The 11,732-nt window shown below is 37.4% G+C and overlaps 1 non-coding gene across 1 annotated transcript; it reads right to left on the bottom strand.

The window, feature by feature from the left end:
• Positions 1-286: 286 nt before the first annotated feature.
• Positions 287-394, bottom strand: LOC131180309 (small nucleolar RNA R71). The gene has a single exon (XR_009149085.1). It is a non-coding gene; the product is annotated as a small nucleolar RNA R71 (small nucleolar RNA).
• Between the last annotated feature and the right edge of the window lie 11,338 nt (positions 395-11,732).

Here is an 11,732-nt window from a genome sequence, read left to right as displayed (position 1 = left end):
CAAATAGTTACAAGATGGATTTTGGAGTTCTTCAAATGATCCAAAACTCTCAATTTGGAGGACATCCTTCTGAAAATCCACACACACACCTGAAGAAGTTTGCTATGATTTGCGACATGCAAAAACAACCTGGAGTATCTGATGATGCAGCAAGATTGAAGCTATTCCCATTCTCTTTGAAAGATAGAGCATTGGATTGGCTTGATTCTTTACCTCACAACTCCATTACAAATTGGGAGCAACTAATCGATGCATTTCTTGCACAATATTTTCCACTGAAAACTCAAGAGTCGAGGAATCAAATGACATCTTTCGCACCAAGAGAAGATGAAACTCTCTATGAATCATGGATGAGATGGAAGGAATTGGAAAGATTATGCCCACATCATGCCATTCCAAAATGGATGATAAATCGAATTTCTACACAAATGTCACTCCGCAATCAGAGGAATTATTGATGCTCAAACAGAGGAGAATTCATCATTAAGCATGAAGATGAAGCTTATGAGTTATTAGAGAAAATTGCAAAGAATACTCATCTTTGGAGTAGTCCAAGAGGACCACCCAACTCGTAAAAGGCAAGTCTGGGATGTATGATCTTGATCCATTCAACATGATTAATGCAAAGTTTGATGCACTTACAAATGTCCTTGCTAAGAAGATGGAAGATTTGAGTATGTTGGTTAGTTCAACATCATCACCGAAGTTCACAACAAGTGGCTTATGCAGAGGAAACTACCAAATTGTGGAGTAGATTATGGAGAACAAGCAGCATATGTTGGTAATTATGGAAACAAGCAAATGGGGAATCCTTATTCTCAAACTTATAATCCAACTTTGGAGGAATCATCCCAACTTTTCATGGGGAAATCAGCAAAATCAAGTTCAAAATCAGAATTTTCAACCACAACAAAGAAAGTCAAGTTCCATATCAGCAAAATAGGCAACCATTGCCCAATTTTCAGCAGAAAATATGAACCCCACCAAAACAAAGAAGAACGAAATTCCACCATCAAGCTTTATTGCAACAGCATTCTTGCCAATCAAAATAAGCATGATGAGGAGATGAGAGAGGTGAAAGCAAGGTCGAACAAATGCAAACACACAATGTATCGCCGGAAAACCAGATTGCACAACAAGCATCTTCCTCAAGTGCCAAATCTTTTGGAAAGCTTCCAAGTCAACCGTAAAATCCAAGAGAGCATTGTCAAGCTATTACTTTAAGAAGTGGTAAAGTTATAAATGATGAGAAGAGGAAAACAAAGTGAGAAGAGAGAAAATGAGAAAGGAACCGACGAGAGTGGAAAACAAGAGAGTGCAGAAAATGTAAGGAGAAATTTGAAGAAAAAGAAGAGAAGTATATACCTCCTGAGCCCTACAAGCCACAACTTCCCTTTCCTCAAAGATTTCACAAAGCCAAGCTTGATAGGCAATTTGGGAAGTTCTTAGAGGTTTTGAAGAAACTTTACATAAATGTGCCTTTTGTTGATGCTCTTTCACAAATGCCCTCTTATGCAAAATTCTTGAAAGAAATTCTCTCAAATAAGAGAAAACTTGAAGATGATGAAACTGTAGCTTTGACAGAAGAATGTAGTGCTATCCTCCAGAGGAAACTTCCTCCAAAGCTTAAGGATCCAGGGAGTTTTTCAATTCCATGCCACATTGGAGAGTCTTGTTCTACAAAAGCTCTATGTGATTTAGGGGCCAGCGTTAGCCTTATGCCCCTTTCTATCTATGAGAAGCTCAACATGGGAGATCTAAAGCCAACCCACATTTCTCTTCAGTTAGCTGACAGAACAATCAAGTATCCTGAAGGGATTTTGGAGAATGTGCCCCTGAAGGTTGGAAAGTTCTATATACCTGTTGACTTTGTCATCTTGGACATGGAGGAAGATTCTAATATTCCAATTATATTGGGGAGACCCTTTCTAGCTACAGCAGGAGCATTGATTGATGTGAAAGGAGAAAAGCTTACTCTTAGGGTTGGTGAAGAGCAATTAATTTTCAATATTAATAACTCTATGAAGAAGCATCATTCAAGTCGATACTTGCTTGAGAGTTGATATTATTGATAAGTCGTTGAAGAACACTTCGAAAGAAATATCCGTAAGATCCACTTGAAAATTGTTTGGTTCATGGAGGAGGCATAGACTATGACAACCTCATGTAGCTGCATATACTCAACACTTAGAGGGAAGTCCACCATTCATTTCTGCTCCAGTTTTTCAACTCACACAAAAGGAAAAAGCTGAATTTAAGCAATCATCATTCAAGGAAGAAGATGCACCTAAGGTAGAACTTAAGCAACTTCCTTCTCACTGTATGAATTTCTTGGCACTAATAACACTTATCCAAAGAATTGTAAATGCAAACTTGAGTACTTTAGAAGCTGATAAGTTGTTAAGAGTGTTGAGAAAATTTAGGAAAGTTTTGGGATACACCATAGATGACATTAAGGAATAAGCCCACACTTTTGCATGCATAGAATCAGCTTTGGAAGAAAATTGTAAACCATCTATTGAACATCAAAGGAGGTTGAACCCAAATATGAAAGAAGTTGTTAAAAAGGAAATTTTGAAGTTGCTTGATGCAGGATCATATATCCCATCTCGCATAAGATTTGGGTGAGCCTAAGACATGTTGTCCCAAAGAAGGGTGGAATGACAAAGTGGTCAAAAATGAAAATAATGAATTAATTCCCACTAGAACGGTGACTAGTTGGCGAATGTGCATAGATTACGTAAAATTAAATGTTGCCACTAGAAAAGATCATTTTCCACTTCCCTTCATTGATCAAATGTTGGAAAGACTAGCTAGGCATTCTTACTTTTGCTATTTAGATGGATATTCGTGTTTTTTCAAATCCCTATCCATCCAAATGATCAAGAGAAAACCACTTTACTTGTCCATATGGAACCTTTGCTTATAGAAGGATGCCATTTGGGTTGTGTAATGCACCACCACTTTTCAGAGGTGCATGATGGCAATCTTCTGCATTTCATCAAGACATAATGGAGGTTTTATGGACGATTTTTCTGCTTATGGATCTTCTTTGATATATGCTTGGCTAACCTTTCTAAAATTTTGCAATGATGTGCGACATCGACCTTGTGTTAAATCGGGAAAAGTGTCATTTTATGGTTCAGAAGGGATAGTGCTTGGACATTTGGTGTCTAACAGAGGAATAGAGGTTGATAAAGCCAAAGTTGAAGTGATAGAGAAGATGGCTCCTCCTACCAATGTCAAGGGAATTCAAGTTTCCTAGGACATGCCGGTTCTACAGACGCTTTATTAAGGATTTTTCTAAAATAGCTAAACCTTTGTCTAATTTGTTAAGTAATGACACACCATTTGAATTTGACCAAGAGTGTTTGGATGCCTTTTGCAGTTCAAGCAAGCTCATCATCGCACCAATCATGCAACCACCGATTGGAGCCTACCTTTGAAATTATGTGTGATGCTAGCAACTATGCAATTGGGGCTGTTCTTGGTCAAAGAAAGGACAAAAAGGCTTATGCTATTTATTATGCTAGTAGAACACCGATGAGGCTCAAACAAATTATGCAACAACCGAAAAGGAATTTTTGGCAATTGTCTTTGCATTGGAAAAGTTCGCACCTTACATTATTGACTCAAAGGTGGTTATATTTTCAGATCATGCACCATCGTGCATTTGTTCAGAAAAGGAGGCCAAACCGAGGCTCATTAGGTGGATTCTGATGCTACAAGAATTTGATTTGGAGATTAGAGATAAGAAAGGAGCTGAAAATGTAGTTGCTGACAATCTTAGTCGGTTGAAATTGGATGGTGAAGAATTGGATGAAATCCCTATTGATGAGTTTTTCTTGATGAACAACTTTTCTCTTGTTGCTAAACTACCTTGGTATGCAGATTTTGTGAATTATCTATCTTGTGGAATATTACTCTAGGTATGACATGGCAACAAAAGAAAAAGTTCTTGCATGAAGTGAAGTTTTATAGATGGGATGATCCTTTACTCTTTAGGAGATGTTGTGATGGTCTAATTAGAAGATGTATTCCTGAAGAGGAAATCCAGAGTATTTTGCATCATTGCCATGCTTCTGATTATGGAGGACATTTTGGCATCTCTAAGACAAATAGTAAAATTTTGCAAGCTGGTTTCTTATGGCAAAATCTTTTAAAGGATGTGAGGAAATTTGTGATGGATTGTGATAAATCTCAAAGGAGAGGAAATTTGTCAAAAGGAGATCAAATGCCACTAAATAATATTCTTGAAGTGGAATTATTTGATGATTGGGGAATAGATTTTATGGGGCCATTCCTCCTTCATATGGTAATCGATACATCTGAGGGGGGGTTGACGAGGTGTCGACGTGGGTGGAAGCTATTGCAACGCCAACTAATGATGCTAGAGTGGTAGTAAAATTTTTGAAAAAAATTTGTCTTGAGCAGATTTGGAGCTCCTAGGGCTATAATTAGTGATGGGGGTTCCCATTTTTGTAATAAGCAATTTGAGAGCTTAATGAGGCAGTATGGTGTAGTGCACAAGATAGCTACCCCATACCATCCTCAAACTTCAGACAAGTTGAAATTTCTAACAGAGAGCTCAAGCATATTTTGGAGAAAACAAAGGAACAATTCTAGGAAAGATTGGTCTATCAAACTAGATGATGCTTTATGGGCATATAGGATCGCTTACAAAACACCTATAGGAACTACTCCCTTTAGGTTGGTGTATGGTAAGTCTTGTCATTTACCCGTGGAGCTAGAACATAGAGCATATTGGGCCATTCAGACTTGAATTTTGATCTTAAGCAAGTCGTGAGAAAAGGTTGTTACAACTTAATGAGCTTTAGGAATTGAGGATGGATGCTTATGAAAGTGCCCGTATTTACAAAGAAAGAACTAAAGTTTGGCATGATAAGCATCTGAGGAAAAAGGAATTCAAAGAAGGTGATTCAGTTTTGTTGTTCAACTCAAGATTGAAATTGTTCCTGAAAACTCAAGTCAAGGTGGACTGGTCCATATAGAGTTTCTAAGGTTTTCCTTATGGAGCAATAGAAATTTGGAGTGAAAAACTGGGAATTTTAAGGTCAATGGGCATAGATTGAAGCATTACATAACCGAGACCCAATACTAGGAGCAAGTCATTACAAGCTCTCCAATCCTCACCTCTTTTCAAATAAATTCATGAAAAGTCCAAATAAGGACTATAATTAGCCCTCTTGGGAGGCATCCCAAGTCCTTTTATTTTGCTTTTGTTGATTTACTTTCATTTTCATTAATTTTGTTTTTATCTTAAATCTCCCAAATTCAATTTTTGACATTGTTAAATTTTGTCTCTTGTAGATGTAATTCAATGAAGAAGGGGTGAACTATTGGGAAGTAATTTAACTTGACAAATTTAGTCCTTCAAAAGAATCGATAAGCTTTTGTCGCATAACTGTGCAGGAGCTGCAATCTAGTTCATGCAGAGGAAAAATAAAATCTGCAGCAAAAAGGGGTGTCTGCAGCCAATGACTTGTATTTTTGATGAGGTTGGATGTATATCAATGGAGAAAGGTTGGTGAACTGAAATTGCTATCCGTTTATGCATCGTAACAATAGAATCTGCAGCAGATTACATGTGTTTTTGGTGAGGTTGGGTGGGTAATTTTCTAATATTTGTGCTTATAATGATATTATGGTGGTAAGTGAGTCATTTTTGCGCTTTGAGCTTCTTTGGGTTGTAGGATTCAAAGTAGAAATGTTGAATTTTCTTGGCAAATCTTGGAGATTTCATTTCTCATTTGTGGTTTGATGCAACTTTATACAGATTTTTATGGAGTTTTATGTGCTAAATGTTGATTTGCAATTTGAGTCAAAATGGCATAGCTCTCAAAGGTCTTTATGTAGGATCCATTTTTACATGCTTATGTGATGCACTTTTGATGAATTTTGAATATATTGATGTGTTTTTGGTGAAAATTTCTCATGGTTTGTGCTTCATAGAATTATATTTCATCATTCCAGGGTATCTTTCACACTTGCAATCCATGTTCTATTGCATTCTTGATCTTGTTAAACTTGTGCATAAGCAATCAGATAGCTTATGCAATCGCATGACCAAAATTCTTGCCATTTTTCACCTTTATTGCAAGTGCATAAGGAGAGTGCATAGCTTATGCAACCCGCATAACCTCATTTTGTCAAAATTCATATCTCACAAAACTTGCATAAGGTGAGTGCATGACCTATGCACAATTGCATAACTTCAAATCCTTCATTTTCTCTCTCTGCCGAAGTTTGCATAAGGAAGGTGCATAAGCTATGCACTTCTGCATAACCAAAATTCCACAGCTCCAATTCTGCCGAAGGTTGCATAAGCAGAGTGCATAACCTATGCACTTCTGCATGACCAAAAACCCAGAAAAATCATTCTTGCCGAGGGGTGCATAAGGAAGGTGCATAGCCTATGCACCTCTGCATAACCAAGATCTCCAAAAATCAATTCAACGAAGAGTGCATAAGCAGAGTGCATAGCCTATGCACTCCGCATAACCGTAAAAACAAAACCACTAAAGTTACCTAGACCTGCATAAGCAATGTGCATAGCCTATGCACTTCTGCATAACCAAAATTCCAAAATCCCAAAAATTGCCGCAGAGTGCATAAGCAGAGTGCATAGCCTATGCACATCTGCATGACCCAAGTTTCTGAAAAACAATTCTTGCCGAGAGATGCATAAGGGGAGTGCATAACTTATGCACTCCCGCATGACTTCGCTCCTCACCATTTCAGTGGCCACCAAACATGCATAAGGACAAAGGCATAACCTATGCACTTGTGCATAAGCACTTTTCTGAAATATAAATCCTTTTTGAAACACGCACAAGTTATGCATAAATCATTTTCTCCTTATGCAATCTCCTACAACCCGATTCAAATTCATTTTCAGCAAAGGCCATTCCCACCACCTCCACTTCCCGACTCTTGAACCCCACGACCGCCCTTCATCCTCCATTTCTTTCCGCATTCTCGCCATCTCTCCCATCTTCTCCATCGCCTCATCACGAAACCCTAAATCCCCTACATTTCCATCTCTACTCCAATCGACCATGGATTCCACTCCAAACTCACGCCCCGCTTCTCCTATTTAAGTATATCCATTGTCATCGATACATCCCCCTTACAATCATCCACCCCAAATTACACCACCACCAACTCCCTCAACTACATACAAACGCAAAATCCGATCCAAACTGCGGCGACCCATGCCCTCTGCTCCTCCTCCGTCCAAACGCAAAGACCCACCCACCCCATTTTCAAGCCACCTCCTAAAAAGCCAAAAGCTCCAGCCTCTACACCTTCTTCCAAAGAAAAGGACAGCCAAAGAACCCCATTTGTATCAAAGCTACCCGCCTCTCCCCGATACAATTCAAAAGTCGCTTTCAAAAGACTCAAAGATAGAAGGGTACAACCTACTAGGTATATATCTGCCGATGCTCTAAAATCTCTGGGTTTATTTTTTAATGTAGTTGCATTGATTGTCGGTATGGGTTGGACAGAATTGGTGCATAAGAAATAATTATTTTATCCAATTCTAGTTTTGGAGTTTATTTCTTCATTCTCTGCTACCCTCAACTTGCATGATGTAGACTATAAGCCAATTATGACATTTAGATGCTTGGGGCAAAATAGAGAGTGTCATTGGATCAATTTCATAGCATTTTTGGTTTTGCAATTGATGGGTTCTTTAGAGTACCACATAATCGGATTAGAGGTAGCCAATAAGGGCATCCGAATCGCCCAATTTTGGAGAATCATAACAAACCAACCCCAAACCTTCTCTCGGTAGGTCCAAAACATCCCAAATCCTTGACCGCACTTAGGTTTATTCATAGGTTGATGGCTAGCACCATATTGGGCGAGGGACTAGTTCGTGTGGCAAATCAACTTTTATGTTATGGTGTGCATTTCACAAAGTTAAGGTGTCTCTGTGTTACTTCTTTTGCTAACATGTGTGCATATTGCCACCAAATCCATTGGTGACATTGTTTTGGGTGGACTCATCATCACTATAGCCAAACATTTTGGCTTTAATCGCAGAGCACTCAATCCCAAAGACTTGAGGACACTTCCTATTTTGATATCGCACACTTAACCAAAACAGGTTCCATTTATCATATTTTGATGACACTGCCACCTCGCAAACTAAATCGAGCCTATTGCACAACCAGAAACCCAACCTTTCACACCAGCCCCACAAAGACCCTACTACCCCTACCCCACCCTCACCTACTCAGACACTCCAGCTACCTCACCACCCATTCCTCCTACAAATGAACCTACCTCATCCACAAAGACCTCCTCCATTCAACACTAAAGCCTTATTCACCTACCTCGACAGCTTAGTGATGATATCTACTTTGTGGATAGGAAGCTTGATGCTGGTCTTGATACACTAAAGGATCGCCATGAGCAACCTGCTTGACCTTGTCATGGAAACCAGGACAAACAGAAGAATCAAGGAAATGGTGAAGCAACTCATGATCTTCCCGGGCATGCCACCCCACCTCCATCACCTCCTCCCCGCACCATCATTTCGACAAATGCAGCAGCCTACCACTTCTTAGCAACATCCTTGGACAAAGGAAAACAATAGACATAGATTAGTGTTTAGTTTACTTTTGTTCAATCTTGTAGGACCTTTTCTTTGTAAATATGTTCAACCATTTTTACTTTGTTTTGGATTTTGTTGATTTGTTCTGAATGAGTTTCTGTTAAATTATGTTTACTTTGAAGTTTAATTGAATAGCTATTACATTTTTATTCTTTGATTTTTATTGAACTAATTGCCTTTTTGTACATATTTGCCCATACTGCCTATATTTCCATACTTTTATCTGGTTGTACATTTCCTGCCAATTCCTATGCAGCAGCTTTTGTATACACTGCATACCTATGAATTTCCTCATGCATAACCTTTGCATAGCCTGTGCAACTCTTTCAGCTACTTCTGCAGAACTGCACAGGTTGTATTTCCCTTATGCAACTGTCCTGCATAGCCTATGCAACATCTATTGCCTCTTATACAGCACCGCATGTCTTATGCACCTTACCTATGCACATGTTCGGATAAAGACTTAACTCGCATAACCTCAGGCAAATTTCTTATGCATCACCATTATTCCTTGAATTCTCATCCGCTCTATACTGTAACTCTTTCCTTTTGCTCTTAAATTTCACAATTCCTGTAATTTCTCTTTACTTTGAATTTTGATAATGCACTACTTGAGACATTGAGGACAATGTCCAATTTTGAGTTTGGGGTGCACATTCATTTTGATTTTTGCTTCATTTTTTTTACATTTTGAGTATAGGAACATCTCATCCCATTTCATTTACATATATTGTAAATATTTTACATATACATCCATACATACATATACATAACACATTTACACACACATTATATATCACTTAGAAATTATACACTTTGCACACAAATAGACTTCTTCCATTTAGTTAATGCATTGCTCATTTTTAGGAATCATGCATCATGCATTAAAATCTTTTGCCAAATCCCTTGAGTATTGAAAAGTTGCCTATGAGAGTGATTTGACTTACCTTTAGTTGGGTTTGTGGATTGAAAGTTTCCTAAGAGGTGCAAAGTTTTGAAGTGTTATCCCTTGCCTATATCTTCTTAGCCAAAAAGCCACCCAACTAGTCATTTGGAGATGGAAGTGTTTAGAGGGAATTATTGGATATAAGGTAGTCAAATGATGTCTCACCAATCCTAGAACAAATTTTCTAAACCTTTCAAGGCGAAATACCAGCTTGTACTTGAAAAGAGAGATGATTAGGCATTCATTGATTTAAACCTTCTCATTTTAAACCTTTGGCCCTTTTTCCAAATTAAAATTTATCCTTGCAAACCCCTTTGAGCCTTTTTACCTCTAATTTTTCTTGAAATCCTTATTGTTACCTAGCCAATGAACCAAACACTCCAACCCTTTTCATGAGAATAATTATTTACAATATTAGGTACATAAAAAAAAAAAAAAAGAGAAAAAGAAAAGAAAAGAAAAAAAAAATACAATAAAAGGGAGAAGAAATACTTGTCACCTTGTAAAAGTGCTAGTATATGTGCTTTTCACTATTGCCATTCAAAATGAAAGAAATCCACCCAAAGTATCAAAAGAAATGAGTTTGGGGCTGGCAATTTTAGGGACAATCATCAAAAGAAAATACAAAATACAAGTTAAAGTATCAAAATGTCCCTCCATTTTATGTGTTTTGTAAACTATGCTAGCACTTGACAATCCTCATTGTGTATTCTTCTCTCCCATATAAAAAATATATATATATATAATAAAGTGTACCTTATGTTTCAAAATTGAAAATATTCTCATGCTTTGAATCCTTTTTACCTATCTTTCTTCTTAGTCTCATTTTGAACCCCATGGCCCCACTACATCCCTAAAAAGACCTTTGATCTCTTGATAGTACTTGCTACATTAGTGAAGATAGGAGTAGGAATTTGCCTATGGGATTGGAAAACTATTCATCTATTCATTCAATTCTATCATTCCATGTTGAGATACTTTGGTTATCAATTGTCCTAGAATTCCTTTTGAGCATGACTCTCTCTTTGATTAGTTGGTTTGGGGATTTGAATGATAATTGACTTGATGGCTAAGCTATGAAAGCTTGGATAAGCATTAAATTATTTGCATTTTGAAGTTTGGGTATATGGATTGTTGGTATGGCTAAACGTGTGTTAAGTTACCTTAATGAGTGATTTTCATAACTCTTTGGATAAGGCACCCTAAAAACTTTGCATCACATTTTAAAGTTTGTTTGAGGCCCAGCAAAAGCTTGAGTTTGGGGGTATTTGATGCACATATTTTGCATAGTCATTTAGGTCTAATTTCACAATCATTTTATTTGGTTATTAGTCATTTTTAGCTAATTTCTTTAGTTATTTAGTTAGTTTTCCATAATTGTCAACTTTGGATTAATTTGTAATTTTTGCTTTGTTTTGTAGGAAAATGGTGTTTTTGAAGGACTAAAGAGAATTTTGCCATTGAGGAGTGTCTTCTACAGAAAAAGATGCCAAAAACAAATTTTCAAGCTGAAATATGTATTGACTAAATCATGCATAACTTGTCGCATAAGCTATGCGCTCGCATAAGGAGGAAGATCACTGCTCTGCCAAATTAAATGTGCATAAGGAGATCGCATATTTATGCACATTCTCACCTCCCTTATGCAGATCACGAATTGTGCATAACCTATGCACTCATGCAACAGCATAAGTAACCTTAATCATGAAATGTGCATAAGGGATCGCATAACTTATGCACCCACTTATGATCCATAAAGAGTTCATTAATGAGTCAAGGTAAGATTCCCTTAATGTATTCCTCCTAGAACATACTATTTTAGGGCTCCATGTCGGAAAAATGATATATATAGTCCCATTTTCTCATTTTAGAGGAGGCAAGGAGCAAAGGAAGAAAGGAGGAGGCTAAGCTGAATTGGAGTAGTCATTTCACCTTCCACACCATTTTCAACTAAGATTTGCAGATTTCTTTCTTTCTTTACACTTTTCTACATATCTAGTGTTTAATTACTTACTTCTAAGCTTAGATTAAAGCTTTATTTCCATTTAAACTCATCATATCTAGTAAGCATTATGGATAGAGACTAGTTTACTTTTGATTCAGGAGTAAGGGTTGTAATAATTGAGATATTTTGTGGATTTT

Source organism: Hevea brasiliensis, chromosome 5 (assembly GCF_030052815.1).
Source record: "Hevea brasiliensis isolate MT/VB/25A 57/8 chromosome 5, ASM3005281v1, whole genome shotgun sequence".
Classification (NCBI taxonomy): Eukaryota; Viridiplantae; Streptophyta; class Magnoliopsida; order Malpighiales; family Euphorbiaceae; genus Hevea; species Hevea brasiliensis.
Note: the sequence above shows the minus strand (reverse complement) of the source record. Positions and strands in the feature narration are given on the sequence as shown.